Below are 13,787 nucleotides of genomic sequence, written 5' to 3' on the forward strand. Positions count from 1 at the left end.
TCTCCACTGCAGGGTTGCTGGGGACCAGAACCTTTACCTATAGAAATAAAATCATAATCTGTGTGTTTGTTCTCCAAGCAAATAAAAATGTCCAAAACAGATTTTCATGAACTTTTTCACATACATTGCTGTTGCTCCTATCTAAAATATATTCCCCCATTTCGGGAAGTGGGGTGGGGTTGCAATGGAACGGGGCAAACCAAAAACCAGTGCCAACACGGGGACTTCAGTTTCTATCAGGTAGTAAAAGTGTGCTGGGACTAATGGGAGGACACCATCACCAGTGCCCACTAAGTTTCATTCTGGCAAAAAGTGGGATCTCATCTAACACCAAAGGTACAGCGTTTTCTTCTCAACTGATTTAGATAATTTTATTGCCAGCTGTTGTCTAACGGTGCATCTTTTTGTCTCATGATGGGATGTGTTTAGCCATACTGTATTTCTTAAAGACAGGTTTGCCCATGTGTTTTTATCTAGACTCCTTTTTACTTAGAAATATACTGCATTAATAATGGAGAGGGTCCTCCCTGTGTGGAGTTTGCATGTTCTCCCCGTGTCTGCGTGGGTTTCCTCCCACAGTCCCACAGGATTGGTGATCCTAAATTGTCCCTAGTGTGTGCTTGGTGTATGGGGTGTGTGTGTGCGCGCACTGCGGTGTGCTGGTGCCCTGCTCGGGGTGTGTTTCCTGCCTTGCACCCTGTGTTGGTTGGGATTGGCTCCAGCAGACCCCCGTGACCCTGTAGTCAGGATATAGCAGGCTAGATAATGGATGGATGAACATTATGATGTGCAATTTGTATTTTTTATTAATATAAATTGATTTGGGTGGCACAGTGGGTAGTGCTGCTGCCTCGCAGTTAGGAGACCCGGGTTCACTTCCCGGGTCCTCCCTGCGTGGAGTTTGCATATTCTCCCCGTGCCTGCGTGGGCTTCCTCCCACAGTCCAAAGACATACACGTTAGGTGCATTGGCGATTCTAAATTGTCCCTAGTGTGTGTGTGTGTGTGTGTGTGTGTGCCGTGCGGTGGGTTGGCACCCTGCTCAGGGTTTGTTCCTGCCTTGCGCCCTGTACTGGCTGGGATTGGCTCCAGCAGACCCCCATGACCCTGTAGTTAGGATATAGTGGGTTGGATGATGACTGACTGACTAATAATGGAGACAAGTCTGACTACAGGAAGATTGTGGAGGACTTCGTCTCATGGTCCTGGCAAGACAAAAGAGCTGGTGGTGGACTTCCGGTGTACCAAGGAGCCAACTGTTGGCAACTGCATTTATTTCCTATGATGTTTGCAATTTAGCTAATAGTAACCAGCCAGTACAGAAAAAATGAATCATTGTCTCTGTAAGAGCCAATCTTAGAAAGTTAAAGTTTTGAGTTAGACTCATATTATTGTTTGCTTAATTTGAATAGAATATAAATTTCTTTCATAGTCATAACTTATGGTATAGTCTTCTCCCCCTATAAGTTAGTAAGAGACAGAACCTTCTTACTGTAACTGAGAAGAAGTGTGATAATAAGCTCAGTTGTGTTTAGAACAGGTCCCAGTAAAGAGGGACTTGAAAGACCCATTTTCTATTCCGAGATGGGATAAGCATACAGTTTTCTGACCGTTTTGAAATGGTTCAGAAATGATAAGTAAATAGTAACGATTTGAGATGTAACAAGATTAAACTGAATTGAACTTTTCTTAACATCAATTTTTTCCCTTTTTGCTATTTTCATTTTCTTTTTTGTGTGAACTGTTTTACTATGGAACTTAACTAAACTTTTAAAAACGAAGATATTTTGTCTGTGGAATCATTTCTGTGCATCAGGAGTTTGTTGAATACCATTTGAGTTAGAGCTGCTGAACTTTGGTAACTTTGGAAAAACGCAGCTACAGTCTCATTTTTCTCAATGGCATTCAATGGCACGATCAACTCAATGATGCTAACAGACAATATGTCTTTAAACCATCCATTTTTCAGGAATGCAGGTAAAATAAAAATCATTGCTTGTAGCTTTGCTGTGTGTTAATGTGCATTATTTTATTTATTTTTTGTTAATTTGAATGGTTATCTTCTAATTCAACCATTCATTGCATGGAGTGCAGGTTACTGAGTGAGTGTGAAATACTGTATGGTGTTTTACGTGTCCTCCTCGTGTTTTTGTGGGGTTTTCCTCTGGTTATTATGGCTTTCCACACACATTGTAAAGTCATGCAGGTTAGATCAGTTGGCGATGGTAAAATACTGGACCCTTGTGAGGTACACTTCTTAGGAACCTTACCTGGTCGAGATGCCCTCAGCCTCAAAGGACAGTGGGAGGCAAGGTGTGCAGGGCATCGTCTCCCCCACATCACTATATGGTAGCCCCCCTGGGTTGTGGCAGTGTCCCATATTGCCTCAAGGCATCATGTGAACTGGAGTTCTTTGGCTTAGCTCTATTGGGTCCCGTGGGTACAGCTTCGAGGTACAGAAAGAAGTTGTGAGCCCTGTTTTGTCCAGCTCCAACCTAAGTACTCCCAGGCAATGATTATGGGACACCGGGAGTACTCCCGTGTTTCACATTAAAGAAGCCTCCTGCCTCAACTCCAGGAGCCAGAGTCGGGAGGAGGAGGATGAAACTTGCTGGAGGTGCGGATGAGGCAGATAGAGAGAGAGAAGACGATGACAGAGAAACAGACAAAGTGTTGCTGTGGTTTAAACTGTAATGTTGGTGTGGTGTGGGAAACGCTTGCTGAAGTAAGAGTTTCCGTGGGTAAAACCTTCTGTTTGCGACGAACTTGTGTCAGAGCCTTTGTGTTGGGTGTTTGGGGGGCTACAGCGTCCCCTGGTGACCATACCCTATAAACCTATAAACTGATCTTGTGCGGCTGTGTGCAGGATTGTTCCTGCCTTGAGCCCGATGCTGCCTTCAGTCCCTGTAACCCTGGATTTGATTTAAGCAGGTTCAGAAAGTGAATGAATTCAATCATTAGAAACGGGACTAACCACTCATCCTTTTACTCTCCTGTAAATCGTGAGTCTTAGTGGGTGGCCATTTGAACATAATGCCACTGTCATTGAATTAGCTTACATCAATCACATCTCTTTCAACAGTTTACCAGACCTGTAATCAAAGAAAAATTAAGTTGTCGTAAAGTGTTGACAATAGCATTATGGCCTTAAAGAGACTTAAGTGTTGCCTATAATTTGTATCTCTCTTTTGGAAATGTTATCTTGGTTGTATTTGTCAAAGGATTGCAGTTTTTAAGGTTGGTAAAAAGTATTTTAAAAGTAGTTTCTCTAATAATTCTACGGTTCTTGCATTTTCTATGATTTGATATTTACAGAACTAAAGAACAGCTGCTTGAAAAATCAAACCATTTTGAACTACTCTGGTAATAATACATGATAAGCACGTGCTTCAGGCGTGCTACTTTGACGTGAGCTCAGTTCCCAGATACGTTCAGCCATTCCTGGTGTGTCTAGCCGGTGAAGAATTCCTTGGTTTACTGTCAAAAGAATGCCTGCTGTTTCCGTTCACCTTATATAATGGATTTGACATGACTGACATGCTGAAATGGTGGCTCTTTACTGACTTCAGGTTTCTGCAATATTGCTTATGATCCCATTGGTAACACCATCCTAGCTTTCACTTTGTCTTTTGCCTCTCACTTCAGACAACCACTTGGGATCAAAGAGTCCTGTCTGAAATGTTGAGACAAGCAGTGCTCTTCTGATGTTGTCCATTTGTTATTTCACTTTATACTGAACTGCTTTTGGAAAATTGACAAATGAGAGAAGACCTTTAGTCCACCAAACTAATTGAGATAGTGTCGCACATACGCACCAGAGGGTCACCTTCCATGTTCACCCAAAGTAAGTAGTGCCACCCCAGGACGAGAGAAGGCGCTGCCACTAATAGTCTAATCTCTTTTTTTTTCCCCCTCAGCCTCGAGAAGCTGCCTCTTGAGCGCACTGTCATTACCTGATCTGCATGTCTGCCCGATTCGTGCGCGCAGGCGTATTGAAAGCCTAACACGTTGTAAAGTGTTCACATATTCATCAAACAGATTGGGCAGCACCAGAAAGTGAGCAATGACGTACTCATTCTAAATGTATGTGGGAGCAGAAGTCTGCCCGGTAGAGAAGCATCTAATTTTGAAGGTGGTGTCTCATTTTGACGCTCACCTCGATTTTGTTCAGATCTAATCCAGAGCCTGTTGCCAAGTCCTTTCAAAGAGAAAGACTGTACCTTCCAAACGGTGCACTGAAGCTCATATTTTTCGCTAATTTTCTTACCTTTTTTGATCTAATTAAACAGAATTTTGCCCGGTTGGCAACCCAAGCATTTGGCTTTTACTGTGTCACTCATTCACCCTGCTACAATAGCTAATAACTGAAATAGCCCAATATCTCATCCTGATCCTTATTAAAAGTTGGTAAGGTTTCTGGCCAACATCATGACTCAGACGTTTGTTCCAGACTCCCACAAACTTTTCGTGAAAAAGGGCTACTCCTTAATTTATGTCTCACTGGTATCTTCAGGTATATCATTCACTCTTTTAACTGAAAGAATTCTTCTGGAACCACTTTATCGGTACCATTTACAGTATTCTGAAGGCCTGCATTAGGTCCCTACACCAGTGTTTCTCAACCTTTAAGTATTTGCGACCCGAGTTTTCATAACAGTTTTAATCGCGCCCCCCCCTAACATTTTTTTGAAATGTAGATGCATATTTTTTTATACCTACTTAACTTTTATTGACATTTATCTAACTCTATATTTATTGTTCTAGTATCAGAATGTAGTTTAAGTTAATTTGTTTTGGTTTCAACAGATTTTTTTTTCATATTTTTGATTGACAGGAGTTTGCTTAGTGCCCGTCGCTCTGCCACAGATGTTAAACTGTCCAACTTTAATCCTACAATGGAGCCTGCCTTCTTAACAAATCTATCTATCTATCTATCTATCTAGTTTAAGTTAATTTGTTTTGGTTTCAACAGATGTTTTTTTCATATTTTTGATTCTTGTTTTCTTTTTTTCACATCTTTGCGCCCCCCTAGGGGGGCCCGCCCCACAGGTTGAGAACCACTGCCCTACATAAACTTTTCTGCTCAAGAATAAACAGGTTTAGCCTATCAGAGTAGGACATGTCCCATTGTCTAGGGTTGGAAATTCTTGATTAAGATGGCCTGCACATGGGAATCTGGCACTCCTATGATCATTTATTCAAGGAAGTATTCACATCAATTGCACGCATCGGTCATACTTGCAAATTTGTGAACACTTTGACGTAATCATTATCTTACATACTGTATTACAGGGATATTATATGAACCTTAACTCTTAATGAATTTATGGAATAAATATCCTAAATAAAGAATATCAAATTCAGAAGCCTTTATTGGTATTATACCATGTATAATGAAATTACAGAGCAGCTACTCCTTTCCAATGCAACAAAAAAAAAAATCGAATAATTATACAAGTAACAGCAAAGTATTACATATAAAAGCTGCTAAATAAAAAGAATATAAAGAATAGGTGCTAATTCCTGAGGAACAAATGTGGAATTACAAAACAAGACTATTACTGATCATGCAGGTACAACAATTGAATTACCAATGATATGAATATTACAGGGCGGCACAGTGGCGCAGTGGGTAGCGCTGCCGCCTTGCAGTTAGGAGACTCCGGTTTCCTCCCACAGTCCAAAGACATGCAGGTTAGGTGCATTGGCGATCCTAAATTGTCCCTAGTGTGTGCTTGGTGAGTGTGTGTGTGTGTGTGCGCCCTGCCCGGGGTTTGTTTCCTGCCTTGTGCCCTCTGCTGGTTGGAATTGGCTCCAGCAGACTCCCATGACCCTGGAGTTAGGATATAGCGGGTTGGATAATGGACGCATGGATGAATATTACACAAAGAATAGTAATAATGTAAGATATTGCACATAGGACAAATATCTTTATATATACCGTATTTACTCGTGTACCACGCGCCCTCGTGTAAAACGCGCACCCTAATTTTTACAAAGAAAATCGGGAAAATCGTTTTGCCCCATGTACGACGCGCATTGTGATTGTATAGGAAGCGTTTAAAGAGAGAGCGCGAGTGTGCGAGCAACTGAGAGAGAGCGTGAGCGAGCCCAAGCAGAAGAAGTAAACATTACAGAATTACATCTCCTCGTGTATGACGTGCACCTGATTTTCTAATGCTAATTTTCGGGAAAAAAAAGTGCGCATGTTACACGCGTAAATACACTATGGCTGTCCGTTTGTCTGGTCAGGATTTTAAATCACCTGTAGCTCGCAAACCGTTTGACCAATTGACCTGAAATTTGGTACACATATACTACGTGACGTCTACTATCCGCTTTCGGGGTGATGATTGACCTCCAAGGTTATTCCTCTTTTTTAATTTTATTGTAGAATCAACTCTTGGCAGTGATCAGCAGGGCAACCATGCAGCGCATGCTTAAAGGCGCCGTTCTCATCCCATTCCCTACCACCTTCAACGTCACTTCCCCTACCTCTTCATACCTTAAATCATTCTTGAGCCAGATTGAAGACTTAAGTGCCGTCTTAAGTGAAAAAAGAAAACGTACTAAGTAATTGCAACACAAACACTGACTTAATCAGTTTTAATGTGAAAAGATGCTGTCGTAAGAAAAGAAGAAGCAGGCTGCTAGAGTGGAGAAAAGAGGATCTGATCAGGAAGCAGCAAGCACATCAACCTCTGAGCAAACAAACACTAAACTTACAGAGAAAGAGGATGAAAACTATGAATGTTCAAGTCAAGCGTATTTACTGCACGTTTTCATGCAGTGCACCATTACTGGTAGAACAATAATGCACTAGGCTGTGATTATTGCACGATGAATTACCAATGATATGAAATATTACACAAAGAAAATAATAACATACAGTAGGTATTGCACATTGGACAGATAAAGCAAATATTGCACTGGACTGTGATTATTTCACAGAGGATTATTGCACATCCCAGAAAAGGTGAGCAGGGGATGTGGGGGGAGAGAAGGAAGAGACGGACAGAGGCACAGAGAAAGAAGGTCAGTGCATGCTGTGATTCAGTGTAGTTATGGCTCCAGAAAAGAAACTGTCCCTTAGTCTGTTTGTCCTTGATTTGATTGACCTGTATCGCCTGTCAGAGGGCAACAGGTCAAACCAGGATGTGAAGGGTCCTTCAAAATGTTTTTTGCCCTTTCGAGGCTGCGGGAAGTATACAAGTCTTGCAGAGATGGCAGAGCTTCTGAGTTGCATTGATGACATGCTGAAGCCCCCTCCTGTCAGCTTCTTCCTAAGCAGTCTCAGGGAGTGAAGTCGCCGCTGTTCCTTTTTAATGACGGCTTTGGTATTTTCAGACCAAGACTGGTCAGTAGAGACGAAGGTACCCAAGAATTTGAAGGTTTGGATCCTCTCCACACAATCACCATTGATGTAATGGGGATCAAGGTCTGCGCTGTTTTTCCTGAGGTCAAAGATGATTTCCCTTATTTATTAATGGTGTTCAATGTCAGGTTATTTGTTGAGCTCCATGCTGACAATTTCAGATCTCCTCTCTGTAGGAAGACTCGTTCCCCTCTGAGATGAGTCCAATCCCTGTAGTGTCATCAGCAGATTTGATGATGATGTTATTATGGTGGGCTGGACTGCAATCATGGGTGTAATGGGCAAATGTAATGGACTTAGTACGCAGCCTTGTGGGGAGCCAGAGCTGAGTGAGCGAGTTGAGGAATAGTGGGGGCCGAGTTTCACTGTCTGAGGGTGATTGATGAGAAAATCGTTAATCCTGGTGCAAAAGAGTGGGAGGAATCCTAGGTTACAACAACAACAGCATTTATTTCTATAGCACATTTTCATACAAATGATGTAGCTCAAAATGCTTTACAAGATGAAGAAAGAAAAAAGAAAAAAATATAAAAATAAGATTAGGCAATACTAAGTAATAAAGAATAAAGTAAGGTCCAATAGCCAGGAGAACAGAAAAAAATACAAAAAAACAAAAACTCCAGAATGCTGGAGAAAAAAAAAAAAACAAAATCTGCAAGGGCTCCGAGACCACCCAACCCACACTAGGCATTCTACCTGACATTACAGACCTCAAACAGTCCTCATGGTTTTCAGGCTTTACATGGAAACATTAGACGATGACGGTCATGTGGACATCTGGCTCTCCATCCATCAATGTAGGGACAGCACGGTGCTTTGATCAGGCGGTGATGCCGCAGGTCGCCACCACAAAAAACGAAAAAAGAACAGCAGAGAAAGTAGGGGTTAGTATAGATTGAGGAGATATAATAAAAATGATATACAGAATATCAGGGTTACAGTAAAATTAAGTTATCAGAAAGCCATGTTAAAGTAATGAGTTTTTAGCAGTTTTTTAAAGTGCTTCACCAGATTTGAGGTGCATAACAGCAGAAGGCCGCCTCACCACCTCTTTCAAGTTTAGCTCTTAGAATTATAAGCAGACACTCATCTGAAGATCTAAGGTTACGATTTGGAGTGTGAAAGGTGAAAGGCATTCCAAGATGTAAGACGGAGTGAAATTATTTAAGGCTTTGTGAGCCATAAGCAGGATTTTAAAGTCAATTCTAAATCACACAGGTAACCAATGTAGTGACATCAAAACTGGAGAGATGTGCTCAGATTTTCTTTTCCTAGTGAAGATTCTGGCAGCTTCATTCTACACTTGTTGCAAATGATTGATGTCTTTTTTGGGTGGTCCTGAGAGGAGTGTGTTACAGTAATCTAGTCTAGTTTACTAACTAGAATATCCGGAATAACAGTATTAAATGGTGTGCTTTTGTCAATAAAAGGCATTTTCACACAGCTCCTCGGGTGTTCCAAGTGGCTCAGCACAGTGTGGAGAGCTGTGGCTATGGCGTCCTCAGTGGACCGGTTTGGTCTGTATGGAAACTGGTGTGTTTCAAAATTGGGAGGGAGACAGGCTTTGATATAGTGTGAAACCAACCTCTCGAAGCACTTCATGACAAGAGATGTAAGTGGGATTGGGCGATAGTCATTGAGACTGCAGGGGGCTGATTTCTTGGGAACAGGGATGATGGTGGCTGACTTAGATACGGGGGTCTTCCCAGACTGTCTTAAGACTGCTGTAGTTAAACCCCTTCTTAAGAAACATAATCTTGACCCCTCGGCTCTTGAACATTTTAGACCCATCTCTAACCTGCCTTTCTTAAGTAAAGTTCTGGAGAAAGCAGCCATTATGCAGTTAAATGACCATCTCAATAAACATGATATTCTTGATAAATTTCAGTCGGGTTTCAGAACAAATCACAGCACAGAAACTGCACTCGTTAAAGTAGTAAATGATTTGCGAGTGAATGCAGACAGTGGCCATTTATCTGTTCTCATCCTCCTCGATCTGAGTGCTGCATTTGACACCATTGATCATAATATTCTTAGAAATCGCCTTAGTCAATGGGTGGGCCTCTCTGGCAGTGTCTTAAATTGGTTTGAATCCTACCTGGCAGGGAGAAAATTCTTTGTTAGTTGTGGGAATTACAACTCGAAGACACATGATATCCGATATGGTGTTCCACAAGGCTCTATCCTGAGTCCGCTACTCTTTTTGATTTACATGCTTCCGTTAGGTCAGATTATCTCATTTTACAAGGTGAGCTACCACAGCTATGCTGATGACACACTGCTGTACTTATCAATAGCACCTGATGACTCCGACTCTCTCGATTCACTAACACAATGTCTTACTGGTATTTCTGAGTGGATGAATAGTAATTTTCTCAAACTAAATAAAGAGAAAATTTAAATTTTAGTGATTGGCAGTAATGGATACAATGAGGCTATTAGAAATAAACTTGATGCATTAGGATTGAAAGTCAAGACGGAGGTAAAAAATTTAGGGGTAACCGTTGACTGTAATCTGAATTTTAAATCGCATATTCATCAGATCATTAGGACAGCATTTTTTCACCTAAGAAACATAAGAAACATAACAAAAGTTAGACCTCTTATATCACTGAAAGATGCTGAGAAATTAATTCACGCGTTTGTTTTCAGTCGACTAGATTACTGTAACGCACTCCTCTCAGGACTACCCAAAAAAGACATAAATCGTTTGCAACGAGTGCAAAATGTAGCTGCTAGAATCCTAACTAGGAAAAGAAAATCCGAACACATTTCTCCAGTTTTGATGTCACTACACTGGTTACCTGTGTCATTCAGGATTGACTTTAAAATTCTGCTTATGGTTTATAAAGCCTTAAATAATCTCGCTCCATCTTATATATCGGAATGTCTGACACCTTATATTCCAAATCGTAACCTCAGATCCTCAAATGAGTGTCTCCTTAGAATTCCAAAAGCTAAACTTAAAAGAAGTGGTGAGGCGGCCTTCTGCTGTTATGCACCTAAAATCTGGAATAGCCTGCCAATAGGAATTCTCCAGGCTGATACAGTAGAGCACTTTAAAACACTGCTGAAAACACATTACTTTAACATGGCCTTTTTATAACTTCACTTTAACTTAATCCTGATACTCTGTATGTTCAATTCATCATAATATCTATTCATGGTGGTTCTAAAATCTGTACTGACCCCTACTCTCTCTTCTGTTTCTTTTTCTGGTTTCTTTGTGGTGGTGGCCTGCGCCACCACCACCTACTCAAAGCTTCATGATGCTCCAACAATGATGGATGGATTAAAAGGCAGAAGTCTACGTGACCATCATTATCAAGCCCATCCATAAAAACCCTAAATCCAAAGAGGACGTTTCATTTATGTTAGGTAGAATGCCCAGAGGGGACTGGGCGGTCTCATGGTCTGGAATCCCTACAGATTTTATTTTTTCTCCAGCCGTCTGGAGTTTTTTGTTTTTTCTGTCCCCCCTGGCCATTGGACCTTACTCTTATTCGATGTTAATTAATGTTGATTTATTTTGTTTTCTTATTGTGTCTTTTATTTTTCTATTCTTTATTATGTAAAGCACATACTGTGTGTATAAAAATGTGCTATATAAATAAATGTTGTTGTTGTTGTCCTTTTGGGACCAGACTTCTAACTGTAAATTAAGAGCCTTACTGTGTGGCCATGTCCACTCTTACTTACTATAGACTTCTCACACCAAAGAAGATCAGTGAGCAGTGAACGCTTTTTATGGGCTGAAGATTTACCTGGGGCCGAAAACTCACAGAAGTCTTTCTGCACAATGTGGAGACAGTGTTTTTAACATGATGGAGCGTTCAAATATGGACAGACAACACTGAAGAAGTCCATACCGTGATTCTGATGAACTGACAAGGATTTCATCTGCTGGTTGGTATACCTTCAAGCCCATTAAAAGCAAATCACTGCACGCTGATCTTCTTTGGTGGAAATGAAGGACAGAGAAGCCACGTTTGCTTTAAAAATAATAACAACAGAAACTGACAAATCAAGGACACAATTTACACAAACAAGCCATGTTTCCACACATGTGTGGGGAAAGCGGTACAACTTTCATTCAAACAAAATTATCACAAAAGTGCAGATGATTATTGACATACCCTCACATTATTAAACTGTGAGACTAAACAAATCACACAACTGTTGTGTGCAAAGCGAAACAAACCCTTCTCAGGGAATAAGTTATGGCATCTCCATTAGCAGCAAATAAATTCACGCAGTCCTCTCATATAACCAATTGTCAGTCTCTGGCATCTTTCCAGTTATTGCCCATCACCATCAGCTGTATGAGGCTTAAAAACAGTACTCTATACTAGATTTATATTAGTATCTCTAAAAACTGGCCATTAAACCAGCAGAGAGAGAGTCTGAGATCAGATTATATTAATTTTACACTAGTATCGCATATTTGCTCTGATACTTGGTATTTACTACGGGTCCTGTCTCAGCATTTCAGAAGGATTCAAGTCAGAGCTTTGGCTTGGCCATTCTAGGACAAAGAACCTCCTCCTCCTCCTAAGCCTTTCTTTTGTTGACTTACTTTTAACATTTAGGATCGTTGTTTTGGTGACACATCCACTTTGTACCTAGTCTGAGTTTTCAAACTGATTCATTGGCATTCTTCTCAAGGATTAGAACATTAGAACAATTTTGATGAGAACAGGTCATTAAGGCCTACAAAGCTCATCAATCCTTTTTATCAGTTGTGGCACATGGCTGGGGTTGGTACCCAGCCGGGATGCCCAGGAGGGCTTGCGCCTCCTCTAGACCACGAGGGGGTGACCACCCTGGTGGCTTTGGGGACCCTGTAGGGGCCCGTGGTCACCGCCAGGGGGCACCCCGATGCCTACGGAGCCCTGGACCTCAGCACTTCCGCAAAACACGAAAGTGCTGGGGGGAAGAGGATCAGGGACACTTGGAATGCTTCCGGATGCAGAGCCGGTACTTCCGCCACACTGGGGAGTGCCGGTGGAAGACTGCCGGGAGGCACCAGGAGCACATCCGGGTGATTATAAAAGGGGCCGCCTCCCTCCATTCAATGGCTGGAGTCGGGTGGAAGAGGACAGAGCTCAGAGGAGGGGAGTGGAGGTGGACCAGAAGAGAGAAGAGGCATTGTGTAAGGGCATGGACTTTGGGGTGATTGGTGCTGTGGTATTGGGTTGTGTGTGTCACTGTTGTAAATATTAGTGTAAATAAACGTGTGTGGTGCTATAATAACATGTCTACCTGTCTGTGTGCGGGCTGTTCCTCACACAGTTTTCTCCTAAATAACATCAGCTTGAGTTTTGAAGGTTCCCAAAGTACTAATGTCTACTACACTACTTGGTAACGTATTCCAAGTGGCTGCATATGTGCATATTTCTAAGAAATTGTAATTTCCTTAATGATGTCAAACAACCAAGGCACAGAGTAATAAAAACAGCCCCATACAAGGACATTCCCACCACCATGTTTGACAGCAGGGATAATGTAGTGGGATTGATACAAGTACAGACAACAGTGAACATCTCACCAGCATGCAACACATTCCCCTCTCTGGCACCATGATAAACAAGAATTTATTAAATACATAACTTGATTTCATTTGATAGAAAACACAATCTCGCTTACCTGGTGTACTCCAGTCCCCTGTTTTCATAGCACGTGTTCTGTTATGGGCCCATTTTATGAAACCTGTGGAAGAAAAAACAGAGAAAACTCCAGTACACGCTATTTTGTTAACTGACATATATGAAATATGGAGAAAGTAAAAAAAAAATCCAGTCCAGTTCTCCTGTTTTATTTATTTATACATTTATTTTTGCATTAGTTGCCCCAATGATGGAATAGTACTTTGCCCTGGTCTGTTTCCTGCCTTGCGCTCAGTGCTGCTTGGATAGGCTCTAGCAACCATCTCTCTGAATTAAATTAAACAGGTCTGAGAAGTTTTCTGTCATTCTTCTACATAAATTGCACAACAGGATTGATTATAAATAAACTGATTTCAAGAAGTTTCATGAAACTCTCCACAGGTGTGCCTCAAGAATCAGTTTTGGAACCTTGTGTAGTGAGAAAAGCACTATATACATGTAAAGCATTATTATTAATTATTATTATTAGCTTCTTTTTTCTCTCTACATTCACTCCTTAGGCAATGTTATTTCTTCTCATGCCTTCTCCTAACATTTCTGTGTTGATGATGCACAGATCTTCCTGTCATTTCTACAACCTACAGGTTTCAGCCCAAATCACCAGTTGTCTCTTTGCCATTCTGGATGAACGATCACCACCACTTTAAACTTGACCTTACAAAGTCTGAGAATCTCTACTTGCCTTCTGACTCACCTTCCCCAGATTTGTCTTTAAGAATTGCTCTTGAAGATATTAACCTTTCACCA

Source organism: Polypterus senegalus, chromosome 12 (assembly GCF_016835505.1).
Source record: "Polypterus senegalus isolate Bchr_013 chromosome 12, ASM1683550v1, whole genome shotgun sequence".
NCBI classification, from domain to species: Eukaryota; Metazoa; Chordata; class Cladistia; order Polypteriformes; family Polypteridae; genus Polypterus; species Polypterus senegalus.